This window comes from Aythya ferina, assembly GCF_964211825.1.
Source record: "Aythya ferina genome assembly, chromosome: 8".
NCBI classification, from domain to species: domain Eukaryota; kingdom Metazoa; phylum Chordata; class Aves; order Anseriformes; family Anatidae; genus Aythya; species Aythya ferina.
The window spans coordinates 29,104,387-29,120,175 of NC_140304.1; the positions used below are offsets into that span (position 1 = coordinate 29,104,387).

Genomic DNA, 15,789 nt, shown 5'->3' on the forward strand with positions numbered 1-15,789 from the left:
TGCCATACAAAATCTCCTGCACTGAATTTGCACACAAATGAGGTTTACAGAAACACGAGATAAGCCTGAATCAGACCTCATGGATCTGAAAACTTCTGATCTGTATGGGTTGTTTGAATCCCCATACACTTGAGAATTCTTCATTTTGCAGACAAAACTCTAACAGAAATCCGCTGCTATTTCCTTGTACACCAACTTATCTAACCATATCAGCAATATTCCCACTATTACTATTTAAATAATGAAAAAAAAACAAATGATGTTATTTGCTTGAAGAATATTACAGAATCACAGAATTTCTAGGTTGGAAGAGACCTCAAGATCATCAAGTCCAACCTCTGACCTAACACTAACAAGTCCTCCACTAAACCATATCCCTAAGCTCTACATCTAAACATCCAAGGACAGAGACTAAGCCACCTCTCTGGGCAGCCCGTGCACAGCACCAAAACATTTCCTGATGTTCAGAGGAAACCCCCCCCCAGGTTTCACTTTGTGTCTGCTGCCTCTTGCCATCTTCTTGCCATCCTCTATAGAGGATGTAACAGTCTGCAATGAATCAAGCAGATGGAAGATAATTTACAGGTTTTGTTCTTGAGTCCCACTCGAGTGTGCAGCACGGGACAGCCACTGGCAAAATCTTTGGTTCACGTAAGAGAAAGGAAGATGCAAGTCTACAGCTCTGGCTGAGACACCCTCAGCGCTGTCAGGCACTTGCGGACACAGGGTTGGGCACTGGACATCTTTCATACCCAAAGTGTGAAGTATCACCTCCAGACAACAAACATTTTCCTGCTGGAATTGAGCCTTCAAGCCCACAAATCTCAGCAGCAAGTACCACACATCTTTAAAATGTGGCAATGGGTAGGCAGTACCTGCAGGATTTGATGCTCTTTTAACCTTTGCTGAACTGCTGATCTTCAAATCAATCTTACAGCTGCTGAATTTCCCTCCCCAGAATTACAAGTGTCTGTTGTTTGTTGTTATACTTTTATTTTACTTTATTTTACTTTATTTTAACGCTTCTTCTGCTCAGTGGGCACAGGTCCTGGTGATGCCATGGCCATGTCACAGGGGACAGAATGTTGGCGGTGGCCGTGTCACAGGGGGAGCAGCTATAAAAGGGCCGCAGCAGGCCAGTCCGGACAGTCCAGCTGAGGAGTAGCCAGATGAGTGTGGGCTGAGGAGGGAGAGGAGAGGCCCTCCATGGCAATGAAGGGTGGCCGCTCCCCTCCAGCTGTTTTTTTTTTTATTATTATTTATTATTACAGATAGAATCCTGGAAAAGGACAGAGCAAGACCATGGCTTCAGCCTTCTTCCAGCACTCCGCTGGAGACGTGTCAACATTCTACAGGAGAGATCCCTGGACTCCACGGCCACACGATAAGGAAGGTCAACTCCCAGCCCCTTCCCATATTGTGCCGCTGGCACCAGCCCCACTGATGTCACGGCCACATCACAGTGGGGCTGGTGACAGGGTGGGCCCAGGAGAGGCCTGGTAGTAGACATGGCGGCTCTCTTGTTGCCCGTACTTGCTTCTCTGCTAGCCTCACCGCTGGACACGGACGCGAGCCCATGACACAACATTCTATAGGAGAGATCCCTGGACTCCATGGCCACATGCTGAGGAAGGTCAACACCCAGTTCCTTCCCACATTGTGCCGCTGGCACCAGCCCCACTGATGTCACGGCCACATCACAGTGGGCCCAGGAGACGCCTGGTGTTAGACATGGCGGTTCTCTTGTTGCCCGTACTTGCTTCTCTGCTAGCCTCACTGCTGGACATGGACACACGCCCCTGACACGTCAACATTCACAGGAGAGATCCCTGGACTCCATGGCCACATGCTGAGGAAGGTCAACTCCCAATCTTCCCACATTGTGCCGCTGGCACAGGCCCTGGTGATGTCAGACCACATCACAGTGGGGCTGGTGATGGGTGGGCCCGGGAGACGCCTGGTAGTAAACATGGCGGTTCTCTTGTTGCCTGTACTTCTCTGCTAGCCTCACCGCTGGACACAGACACGAGCCCATGACATGTCAACATTCTACAGGACAGATCCCTGGACTCTATGGCCACATGCTGAGGAAGGTCAACTCCCAATCTTCCCACATTCTGCCGCTGGCACAGGCCCTGGTGATGTCAGGCCACATCACAGTGGGGCTGGTGACAGGGTGGGCCCAGGAGAGGCCTGGTGTTAGACATGGCGGTTCTCTTGTTGCCCGTACTTGCTTCTCTGCTAGCCTCACCGCTGGACATGGACGCGAGCCCATGACACATCAAAATTCTACAGGACAGATCCCTGGACTCCATGGCCACATGCTGAGGAAGGTCAACACCCAGTTCCTTCCCACATTGTGCCACTGGCACCAGCCCCACTGATGTCACGGCCACATCACAGTGGGGCTGGTGACAGGGTGGGCCCAGGAGGGGGGTGGCAAAACACACAGGGGTTCGCTTGTTAGTGCTTTTGCTTCTCTGCTAGCCTCAGCGCTGGACATGGACATGAGCCCACGATACCACGCTCCTGGCCGCCTCTCCCTGACACACCGCTGGAGATGCATCAACATCCTACGGGACAGTCCTACAGAGGAGCAGATGGTGCCATCAGCTGCGGACGAGAATTCTGCAACACCCCACACTTGCTATATGAACTTGTCTATGTGCAACCTTTTCTTAATAAAAGAACTTTTCTTAATAAAATGTAATTTTGAGAACCACTATGAATTGTGATGAAGTATCATTTAGCTGTTTCCTGCTGATTTCCTGTATGCTGTTCTCCCACAAAGACCAATGGAAACTTAATAATACCCATTGTTCAGCCATGAGGCCATATTTACACTTCAATCCCTTGTATGCATAAAATATTAAACTGCTCCTACACATGTCTAGAATTAATTTCTTTGGGAAGAACTCAAAAAGCTAAAACATTCCATCTTGAAAATAAAATGAAACTGGAAAGCTAACCCACAAAAGGTATTGTTATCCCTTCACTCTTTCACAGAATCACAGAATTTCTAGGTTGGAAGAGACCTCAAGATCTTAGTGATCTTAGAAATCATTAAGATTTCCTTCTTGAAGGAATATATTGCTGCTCTAAAGCCTGTACAATAAATACTGTCCCCTTGTCCTATTCTTTCTGTTCACAGAGATATACAGAACCAACATCACTACCAGTGTTGGCTTGCACAGGCTCCTCCTGCAAAGCTAAATAACGGCACAAGATGTTTCTTAATAAAAAAGCAATCACAGGTTAAGCTAGCACATCACTGTTAGGGTCAATGTACATATATTATACAGCACAGACTAAACCAAGCCACATAACGATGATACCACAGCAGTCCATGAAAGCCACAGTAAGAAGACATAGAATAGAGAAATAGTATAGAGAAATCATCACCTCTTGCGTTTTTGACCCTTCCTCAAGTATCTGCAGAGGAGTGATTTTGTGTTTTAGCTGGAAAAAAATGTTAGGTAATCAGTCTTCCTAAAATTGATTACATTCTTCCTAGGGTCTCAAAACACCAGCAATGAACTGTGAGTATCTGCAAGCAAACAAGTAGCCAAACAAACGCCAAAAGCACAAATGAGCCAAGTGTGAGATCCTATAGAATTTGAAGTTTCTGGGCTCCAACACATTCCACCAAAACACTTGCCCAACCATGGACCAAAGTTGCTGAAATTTATACTAGTAACTCCTTGGAGCTCTAGTCACAGATTTTGTCCCCCAAAATGAACCAAACTTAAGTCTAGTTTTATACACCTGTATTTGAGAATTTTGGCCCGAATTGTCTTCAGCTTCTTCCTGTTTGGAAAGTCAGATGTAAGCACAGAAAAATAGCTTTAAAAAGAACAACAACAAGAAAAATAATAGAATCTGATTTTGAGTGGATAGTTTATGGCAAGCAGGAAAGAAAGTTTGGAGGAAGAAGCTATTTTCTTTTGCATTTATATTAAAAAAAAAAAAAAAGAAAAAAACCAACTTTGCCAGCTGTCGACACTTGGGTCAACTTTGCTAGTGTTACACACACACACCAAGCGGATAAAAAAACTTGTCTCAAAACTATGGAACTGAAATTTCTAAAATACCATTATGGAAAAAACTAGAGAGTGTGTAGGAGCAAGAAAGAGTTCTTCCAAATGAAGAAACTCCTTTGGCTCTCCTTCACCCAGAGGATAGCACAGCCCATGCCACGAAGTAGTGATGGACTAAATATTAAAAAGTAGAGCTATTTTAAGCACATGGAGGTCTTTGGGTGTGTTTGAGCATGCAAACACCATTTCTTTCAATGACAAATAACAGCTCAGAGCAATGTCTTAATGGTTTATTTAGAGCTCCTTAAAAATAAGGTGGCTGATGAGTGTTGCTATCATAGTTCAGCGGTCACCCAGCCATTTCCCTTGATTTGTTTCCAGTCCTGCTCCCTCAAAAGGAATTAAACAGAGGTTGAAATTTCATACATGGCATTTCATAAAAAATATTAGTAAGAGAAAACAAACAAAAACCTACAAATGAGACAAAAATGATAAATCTGAAACCTGAAGTAATGCTGACAGCATGCCTCAGGGAAATGCCGAGGCAGATGTTGGCACTGCCAGCTGAAAACGATGAGAAAACCTTTTCCACTTCCCGCCCCCAGTGTGGGGCAGGAGGGAGAACATCTGGAGACACGACAAACTGCAAGGATAACAGTGGACTTTTCCGTATGTTTTCCATACTCGTGAAGATATCCTGTTGATTTGCAGTAAATAAAATTCAATTCCAACAGCTTTCTCGCCAACAATTTTCAACCTTACATCTTCATTACAGCAGAAGGCAGATGTTAGCTAATACTAATAGCACTGTGACTCTGAGCACGTAAGTGTTCAAGAGTGCTTCCTGGGTCTGAGTCACGGTAACCAGCTTGCATTCATCCAGTTGTTTGAACATTTATACTTATTCCAACCTCTGATCTATTTTTCAGAATGAAAGTAAATCCATGACATTAATAGCCCATTCAAATACAACTTATGGCTATGTTTGCTTATGCACAAGTCCCATGTCAATTATGACCCAGATTAAGTAGGATAAAGTGCTTTCGGGATAAATGACTGGGAAAAATCATCAACCTGAAAATGATGTCAATATTTTAAACTGTGGTGGAAACTGCAAATTACTACAGACTACAAATTCAGCCATAAAAGCCCTAGAGCAGTATGTCCCATGAAAAAGCAACGCACATGCACACTGCCCTATATTATGAGCCAGCCATCTGCAACGCTTGCTGCTCCTCAGTGAAAGTCCCGATCTCCCCCGATCTATGTTCATACTGGATTTCCAAATCCTGATGCTGCAACTTGCACTGAAAAACTTCGCCCCGGTTGGTAAATCACCGTGTGACAAACACCATCAGTGCAGCTGATTTTATTGCCCTCACAGGATATGAGATTTACATGGGGCAATGCTTCATTTGCACACTGGACACTGATAAGGAAGATTGTCCAGGCTCTCATCAACGTCTCATCATAAAAAAACAATCTATTTTTTTTAAATGACAGTTCATGAACAAGATCCTTTCTGTGTTTGAAACTGCATAAATAAGAGATGCCTGAATTACGAGGCTGTAATTCTTCTTAAGCTGTAGAGGAGGGTGGGTGCTAACATCAAACCACCAGACCGTGGTTTGTGTATGTGCCAGAAACCCATCTGGGAAAGTGCTGCCCCTTTTTGTTGGTGTAACAAGTGGGGTCCATCTTCTCCTGGCTGCAGACCCCGTGTTGGTGTGACCTGCTGGCATGCTAGCCTTTCCCTGCCTGTGCTGTACTGTGTGCTGGAGCTTAGCTGTGCTCAACACCGAGAAGCTGCACCTCAAAACCTTGGGGTTTTGCTCTCAGCTTGCCTTCCTCAAACCAGAAATAACTTCTCAAGGACAGGAAGGTAGGAATTCACAAACCAATTACGCCGATTTTAAGGAAAACTGAAGCTTGAGGTCTCACATCATTACTAGACAACACTTTAGAGCAAATTAGAACACGTATTTAATGACAAGTACTTCTTTCCACAACATGTATTTCCTTAGATCCCACTTTAGAATTCCTTGACTACAGAGACCACCACAGCTACTGAAACCACAAGGGTGAGGAGCTGATGCCCATCTCAGTTGCCCACCGTGCCCTGTGCAGGATGGGTCTGCCTAGCAATCCTCATCAGGCTACCAGCACCACTAAACCATTCTGAAATGAGTGGAAATTATTTTTTTCTATTCAACTTTTTAAACTTCAAAACCAATGGCAATTTTGCTCTCATTTGCACTAATCATTTGCCTTCATAAATTGCTTTTCACAAAGCAAATATCCCAAGCACTTGTTTGCAATTGAATACAAGCATCTTACTGTCCAAAATGAAACCAAACTTAGTTTTCATGCCCCACACTGAGAAAAAATATAAAGGCAAGAAGAACACCAATGCCCCACAAGTTCTATTTAGAAAGGTGATCGCTTCTAGTTAGAAACCATGCCACTGTTGACACAGGCAAAGAAATGTTTAGTTTGCTGCATATAGATTTATAATCCTCAGAGGCCCTGTAAATGTAAATGTATGACTAATTACTTCATCTACTTCTATATATGTCATCGTTCCCCTTCAAGCCATATGCATTCCAGCTGGAGCCACTGCTCCTGCCCACGTGGAAGAACATGACCTTTGGTGCAGCACCAAAACGTTGTGTTTGGACCTCCAGCAGCCCCAACGAGCACGAGAACTCCCCAGAGCTCTTCTGAGCTTCCATCTGAAGTAGCGAGAGCCTCATCATCACAATCCGGTTTAAGGTATTTTATCTATCTCAGTAAACCTACTGTGAAAGTAATAAATGAGGTTTTAAATGCGTTCAATCATTTTCATTCAAGGCAATCTACCTTAAGATGCCTTCATCAAGCCAGAGTTGAACCCCGAACTCTGAGTACTCAACCCAAGTTCCTCAAGTGCCTTCAACCCCAAGATGTGACTGAACAACTTCTCAAACTCCTCTTATACAGCCCAAGAGGAAAATGAGCCACTGCAGTGAATCCAGCTCTGAGCAGCCTGTGCTGTGCTCTCCCCAGCAGCCGTGGGCCCAGGGCTGCTGGTTCTGTGGTATGAATCTGGAGAGCTGCATTTGTATGAGGTTATCTGACTCCATGTAATGTAAATGCAGACCAGAGCTCACTCCAGATTTCCTTCCAAGGCTGTGAATTTCGGTGGGGACTTCAGGAAGACTCACTCTTGGTACAAGTCAAAGATGGCGCTTCCTTTCAGCTCCTGGCCCAACAGAGCACTGAGCGAGCAGTGCATTAATATGCTAAGACATCGAGCAAACTCTATGCATTCTCCCAGGGGGGTTGTAAGTGTGGGTATTTCATAAACACAAAAAAGAAAATAAACCAAAGCATCACAGCAGTAAGCACACTGTTGCTTTTTCTGTATGTTCTCATAGCACACTCCGCATTCCTCACAGCATCCGGCAATCTAAACCAATAGCCCTGGAAATGGCTATATCCTTTATTTAAATGTGTAAAGCCCTCAAGGCATAATCTGAATTTCTTGATTTTATGACCGTAAAATATATAATGATATTATCACCAAAGTCAATAACATGCTCCTGGCAATCAATTCACTGAAGAACGACACAGCACCGTCTTTTTTTCTGCCCCCTTTTCTGACTAATAAACTGTCAAAGTTGCATTCATCACACATTCAAATGATAAACCTGAAATAACACCGCCTTACATCTCGCCGGGCTGCAAAACAATCATATACGCACTTACAAACAGCCTGCATCTTCATGGGGACAATTAGCATTTTTATAGCAGCGCCGTGCAGGAGAACACCGAACAGAGCACTGCAGTGCAGCGTGACCTCCAAGGCACCGCACACACTGAGGACTGGTGGATTAACTGCTAAAAAAGAGAGATTTCCTCTTAGCTGTGCTTATACATGCCCCTATACCCACGTATATGTTTATCCACACTTTTGTGTATTTGCACAGATGCGTGCACACACTGTGCATGGCTTCGTTTGGGAACAATTATCTGAAGAAAATTCACCGTAATTTTAATCAACTACATATTTCCCCAGGAAAGAAAAAAAAAAAAGTACAGCAGCAGGTGTTAAAGAGAAAATATACATAATTATAGGTACCTTTCAGTACAACAAGCAGGTCCTGAAGGAATCAGGAACAGCTCAGCCAGGTTATTCTCCTTGCTGGCACCATTTTCTCGATGGCTGCCCAGAACCACAGGTCTGATGCCCAAGGCCCAAAAACACCACGGAATGGATTTTGTTATCAAGACCACAGCACCTTGGGAGCACAACTACTCTTTCACAGGCATAACATATTTCAGAGCAGTATATCTACACCGGATCTTAAAACTAAAACTAAAACTAATAATAATAATAAATCCAAGTTTTCCTGTTAATCTCATTTTTGAACTTCTCTGTCACAGGTAGAAAACTCCAAGCTGTCAGACTGTGCATTTGTCGCTGAAGACTTTGGGAGCAAAACTGCCCAAAAACGTTGTGCTGCACCTAGGAATCTGATACCAAAATAAAACCTTTTCACTTTTTTAAGTCACCACCTGTGTTCTCTTCCTCTAACAATGTTCCTTGAGTAAATTTCTTTTACAATTAGTCATTTTTAAGGAAATAAGTACGTCTTTTTTTTTATAGGATCCTACCGAAAACTCTTGGTTACAGTGTATGAGTGCAACTGGCATGTGATGGATGCAAACTTTTCCCTTCACCACCTCACAGGCACGCTGAAATGTCTGCAGTCCTGGAGTACTTTCAGCTTACCTTACCTACCTCCGTGCTGTAGGGTCAACAAGAGAACTCTGTTGGTGTCTATTACATTAACAAAGTGCTGTCTCCACAGTACAACATAAAACTTCAGCAAACTATCCTTTAAACCTCCTTTTACCAAGAATCCTACCTCCTCCTAGGAGCTGCCTGTGCCCAGCAGTGCCAGCGGGAGCACATGAGCCCCTAACACGAGGCAGCTGAGGGAAGCCTCCCTTCTGCTCCAGTGGTGCTGCCGTCCTGGTGGTGCCTCTGCTCAGAAAAAGGTAAAATGCCCACTTTTGACAGCAACACAAACATTTTAAGACAGAGTATTTCTTTTTGATAATGATAAACCGTTTAAAGAGGTGAAACAAAATCTGCTCTGAAGGCTCAAGGAACATCCATTACAGTTAAAGCTAAAAACATTACCTACTATTTTAAACACCAATAAGGGCTCTCCAGGAAAACTCAATCATCATTCAGCCTATCATCTCAGCAGTATTTCCCAATTGTTAGCACTGCTATTCACTGTAACCTCCAACTGAGAGATTTTATGGCTCCTGGCATTATTAGCCTGTGAATTACGGTACTTGAAGACACCTACACAGTCTCACTCTCAGAACCGAGTTTACTATATAAATAAGATGTTTCCATACTATTTGCTGCCTTTGATCAGAGCTTTATGAGTAGAGATGTCATTCACAAGGTGACAGCAACTGTAGCTGTCAAGTTTTTATCCTAACATTTTGTGCTCTACACGAGCTAGGACAAAACAACACATACGTTTTACCATCTCCAAAGCAAAGCACGGAATAGATTAAATTATTTCTTTATAGTGCAAAGAATTATGTGGGAGTATGGCAAAAGAAGAATTCAATTATTTACAGAGAAGGCCTCAGTATAAAATAATGTTTGATTAAACTTCTGGACAAATCTCAGTGCTAGAGAGTTCAGGGCGAGCACGCCAGAGCTGACAGTGACTGAGCACCCACGCTCCGTGGGCAGATGACAAAGCACTCATTTTAGCTTTAGCCAGAAGGCTCACTGATCAATTTTATTTTCTTAGATAGTCTTTGAGATGACAGTACACGGGCACATCGTCAGACGCAGAAATGACCAAAAGCTGAATGTAATTAAACTTCCTTTCAGCCCCTGTACCATGCAAGTCTTCATAAATCTTGGAGAGCCATTTTGTAAGGTGCCTTTCCACAGGCCAGAAGCAGAAGCTGCCAAAATCCCAGGCTCTACTCTGGTAGAAACTGAAAAAAGACACTGCAATAAAACTGCGTTTTGGGTACCGGCCTTGTTCAGCAAGCTTTAGGGAAGAAACAAAAATGAAGCAAGGGAAAGTTGGTGGGCCCTTTTCTGCTTAGGAGATTAAAAATGAAAATTATGTTTTCTGTGCAACTAAAGGCGGAGGGACAAAACATTTTTGTGTGTGAAATTTCCTCTTTAAAAGACAAGACAGTTCAGCAAACTTTGCCCAGCTAGCGTTTCAAAGCTTAGGTAAATGTTTAAATCAAGTAGACATCAAAATGTCAAGTAAGTGTAGCCCTTGGGAAAACAGGGTCATCGACCAGTTTGCTCCTTACCCACTTGCCTGGATCTCAGTATGAAAACGCGTGTTTCTTAGAGAGATGATTTTGATAAAAGGTGATTGAAAATGTTTGCTCCATCTCTGTATTTCTGTGATTTTGATTTCATAGTGATCCTTAATTAGTACTAATAAGCAAACAGAATTTTTCAGGTGCACAGTAAAAGCCCAGACTCACTGAAAACGAAGGGATGCATTACGGCTGCATTAATATGCCTAAGCAAAACAACCAGCAGATATCATCTGCTGCCAAAAATCTCTAGAGAAGACTCCAGAGCAGCAAGGAGAGGTTAGTCTAAATGGAGCTGTTCAGTTATGCCAGAATGTGTCTTTTCCCAACCAAATCAGAACCGGCTGGGGAAGAAGAAACCGAACTCCAAACTCCACTGCAGCAGCTGAAAAGGTAGCCAAAACTTGAAAAGCTGAGCATTTAAAGATGGCACTCTAAATAAATATTTTGGTACGTGACCAAATATCAGTTTGTAATCTTGTTTTTGAATCCCCGACTCTTTAATTCTTCAAGCACCAGAAGTGCTCAGACCTTATGAAAACAATCAAGCCACTTTTATATATCTACCTGTATCTGACTTTAAAAATGCAATTTTCAGGAACAATTTTAATTAGACTTTAACTAATCCCGGACTCAAGACATTTCACGCACTTACACGCAGTGCCCCAAAATCACATCGAGAAACGTAAATTCACAATTAATACTTCAAAGCATACAAATATATTCTGTTGATGAGTTTATCAAAAATTTAGTTTTTGTTGTGTATAAAGACAGAAAAAGGGTGAAGAATCAGTTCACTTCATACAAAGGCCAAATTCTTGTGCTGCTGTATGATAAATGTTAATTCTCTGAGTGTAAAAAGAGCAAGTTAAGAAAAGGTTATGCTCCGATTAGCATCCCCAAATTTCTCACATGTTCAATAAGGGAAATATCTTTTTATTCAAGATAACTAATTACATACATGAAAGTCACCCAAGAAAAGAGCAATAGCACCAAACAACTAAAGCTGGAGGACAAGGACATTATTCAAGGATTTAAACTTTACTCTTTTGCCAACACTGTGGATTCCCAATGCAATGGTGCTCTGTGCACCCACAGAAATGGCACTTGGGGCAAAGTGGATGAAATCAGGGCTGTGTGCTAGGGCTACCTCGGGATGCAACCCTTCTCCTTGACTCATCCTCTTTGTCCATGGAGAGGGCAGAGCCCACGCTTCTGCTCCCTGACTGGCTCCCTCAGAAGGGAATTAGGTATCCACATTACAAAGCCTCTTCTGGCGCAGGAAAAAGGGGAAGAATGAAAATGACATGTTAAAAACACACAGTAAGTAGATGTATCGGAATTACCCTATGATGATGTTAATTCAATAAGAGAAGCAGCTGCTATTTGTTTTCTACAGGCAAACAGAAATACCAGTATTCGCCACATGGCAGTCAACAAGAAAACAAAGCGCTAGATCCCTGTTGAAATTGTTCACTTTTTGCAATCCAATGTTTCAGGAAGAAAATTATTTTCATTTTGGCCTCCCACTGCCTCTGCAACATCAGAGAATGTCTCTCCCTGTTGGAAAAACAATAGGAGGCAAAGAGAAAAGCAGCTTTTTTCCTGAGACTTTGGGTTAAAAAACGCCATCAATTTCAAAATTACAACAGTGGCAAAGTGCTTCTTTCAATCTGGTCCTTTCATTTTTGCCTCCTGCTGCCGTTCCTATTGTCAAAGCAGCAGCAGGAGGCAGAAATGAAAGGACTACTGCCGGCAATCACCCTTGGGCAAAACGTTAATAAGAAGTGAAACACTCCTGCACCAAAGCGAATTCCAGAGGTAAGAGACTGGGGTTTGAGCTCCTCGTGTGCCACTGAGGACCAGCACATCAGGATAACTCCTGTTTCTGGAACCAGCTGCTCAGGAGCCAGTGTTTGGGGTGCAACTCGGGAAACTGAGAATGAAACAGCATTGCCAGAAAAGTAATAAAATGCAACAAAGCCAAACCACCACCATCAAAACCCACCGGATCACTGCAAGGAACAGGAAAGGAAAGTACTCGACTGGGAAAAGTTGGAGTCATTTTTCAAGACCTTGGGTAAAGAGGTTGGGCTGTAAGGGCCTGAGGAGCGAGCTGCCTGCCAAGCTCACCTGTGGTGGTTGAGTCCAAGCTGCCTGTTGGTTTGCCAGTGGAAACAGCATAAAAGGCCAAAGCCAAGTGCTTTGTGCTCCCAGAATTTGTATGAAGTTCAACATTTTAACAAATTTGCTAGCCATGAAGACCAGTCCAGTATCTACACAACGGGGTGAAGGAATGGTGTGACCAGAATGAAATCTCTAACAACCTTCCCTCAAAGCACCCTGCACAGGAGCGAGAAGCTCTTGAAAAGGGTGACGAGAACAAACCAGCCAAATAACCACCTCTGTCCCTTGCCCTTTGGTGGAGTTTCCCAAGACCCCAGGCTGCAAAGCCATGTCCTCCAAACCTCACCGATTTAAAACTGATTCCCTCGCTGCCTGAAAAACTCTACCAATAAAGTTCAGCATCAAAGAGGAGTACGATGAAGAGGAGGCTTGAAAGAGAAGACATTTGCCAAGGTTATACATGCATTTCTACTACCTTTGTGGTAAAAAGGGTTCATTACAGGGGAGTAAAATCATTTTTCTCTGAAGGCTGGGGGAGAAAAAGTGTGCACAAAGTTGATCTATAGAAGTTCTTCAAAAATGGAGAAAACAGCTGCTGAAAAGAGGAGCTAATGAAGCAGAATATGATGTTACTCTTCACTGCATGAATGATACAAAAGAGGAGAGGGTTTTGTTCCCCGAAACAGGGACAAGACAAAGTTACCTTTCTCCCATTAAAAAGAAAAAGCAATGTTATTTCAAAATAGAAAGCAGTACTGTGTCTTGTGCTAGAATTGAACAACAAAAATTTATGAAGCCTGAAAACTACATTCTGTGCAAAGTGCACCTAAACTGTTTAATCACTTGTGTTGTTACTTTAAAATAAAGGAAGATAACTTCAAAAAATGCATATAAATTAAAAAGGAGGTAAAGACTGTTTTATTCTTTGGTCTGAGTTTTGTATTGACTTAACCTGTACAAAACCCTTATCATATTAACTTTAAGGACATGCAGATAAAATCAGTCTGCTGAAATCAACACAGGCATTAAGAACAGCCTTGGGGAGAATCTATCATTAAAATATTGCCAGACTTCTAAAACATTATTATTCCTTGTGCGTTCATTTATTTATTTTATTATTATTTTTTTGATCATCTTCTAAAGAGCTTAAGATCTGTCTACTTAGTGAGATCCTCCAGTTATTTGATCCCTGGTACCATGAAGCTTTTCTGGCCATTTCTAACACTAAGTATTTTGCAAGACTGTGTTGAAAGCATTGATCAAATGCTGCACAAGTCCTCTTTGGGCTGCAACCCAATGCCTTCTCAGTAACTTGCCTACAACTTACCCATTTACAAACAAAATCGACCATGTCTAATCTCCATGAAAAAAAAAAAATACACAAACCAAACCAACCAACAGACAAGTAATTTAATGTCTGTAAGCATCTTAGTGTATTCTAAGATAGGGCATTGCTCTGCCAGGTTGGTGTGCTATTAGCCAGGGGACTCTCAAGCATCTGTCATGCAAAGTAGGTCAATTTCTAGCCATATAATTCTGATTATGTCAAAATATTTATTCATGAGCTTCATAATTCAACATACTTTGAGTAAGTCATATTTATGTAATAAAATAAAATAAAATAAAATACATCGAAATTATGGTTGCAGCTTCAAACACTCTGGTAATCCAGAGACATGGATAATGTTTTTCCCTTGTAACATACTGGGTATTAACAGAATTGGATTTATTTCCTCTTTGCTACTATTTTTAATCAGTTTCCCAAGGAAACTGTTGTTCTGGTGAGAGATTTGGACTGACACCAAGCTGGGAGAAAAGCTGCAGGTAACGCTTCTGCAGTGACGGGGAGATGGAAGAGTTCAGTACCCACCAAGGCCATCTATTATGAGGTGATCATATCAAGACAGGAGCAAACAGCACCTCAGAGGCTTTCAGTGCTATTGCAGGAAAAGAAAAGGTCTCCACGGTCACATTTTTCCTCATTCCACGGCACACTCCCACAGCATCCAGACTGTCTGGGGGCTTTTCTTTTCTTCTACCCATACTTGCTTTTATCAGAAGCCCCACATTGGATTCCACTTTTTGCCAACCATATCCACATAAAATACCCTCTAAACCTTAGGCCTGGTAGAAGTAAAATCTTTAACTTTCCTCCCCAGTTACACATCGCCCAAGCCTACATTTCATCTCCTGGTACTGTGCCAGGAAATGCAACAGAAAAATGTATTTTGCTATCATTTCTAAGCTAGATGTGATGAACATAATTCTTCACTTGATTACGTTTTCTTTTATGCCATTCTAGCAATGTCTGAGTAAGCCAAAATGAAGAGAGAGTCCTTCAACCAATGACCACAACATGAGGCAAAAGGCATAAGGGCTACATGCAGGTTCTCCACCTAGGTCACATGAAGTGGCACATATACTTCTGTAACATACAGGAATTTGGCTTCCAGAATAGAGAGGAAGGAAAGGCTTTAACTTTCTGCAGTCAAGAAGTTGTCCCTGGCCAATAAAGATACACAAGACCTTCTGATACTCTTTCACCTTCACATTTCAACAAATCGTCAGGTTGCCTTTAAACAACCAAGATAGAAAGGCTGCATCCAAAAAAAAATCATTAAAGGAGGAAACTCTGTATTGTGTCAGCCATGCAGCTACTTTTACAAGCTTTGAAAAAAAAAAAAATATATATATATATATATATTAAAAAACAACCACATTTCTGGCCACCCTGAAATACCAAGAAGCTGTATATTGCCCTTGACAGTTTACTTCTCTGGCACCTCCAGGATCCAGACAAAGACCTGTGCACGTTACAGCCATTATTCTCACATTTCCTTGAGGTACCACATATGCACACAGCTATGGTTTGTCAAACACCTTTTTAGTCAAAGAAAAAAAAAAAAAAGAAAAGAGGGTATTCATACTTTTAAATGCTTTCAATTACCAATACCAAATATTATTTTTCTGCGGGGGTAATCAAACCGCGATCTGTGTTCCCTTTGTCTGGCTGCTTCTCGTGCTAGGATTTAAATGCTATGTTTTGTTTCATCTTTAATAGTTTTCCCTTAGACCTTTCTGGTGGAGTCTGCAGGCATTCAATATAATCTGATTGTTGATTATGTCCGTAGCAATTATTTAACTGCCTATTGGACTGGCTTGAAAGAATCACACCAGTCGCTAATAAGACTAATCTCAGACCAACCATTTCAGAAAAAATATTTTAAAATTTAAATGCCAATTCTGTCTTAACCACCCTCCT

The 15,789-nt window shown here is 42.2% G+C and overlaps 1 protein-coding gene across 19 annotated transcripts in view; it reads right to left on the reverse strand.

The window, feature by feature from the left end:
• The window catches only part of DAB1 (DAB adaptor protein 1), a 402,811-nt gene that overhangs the window by 57,790 nt on the left and 329,232 nt on the right, over positions 1 to 15,789 (reverse strand). The window lies entirely within an intron of this gene.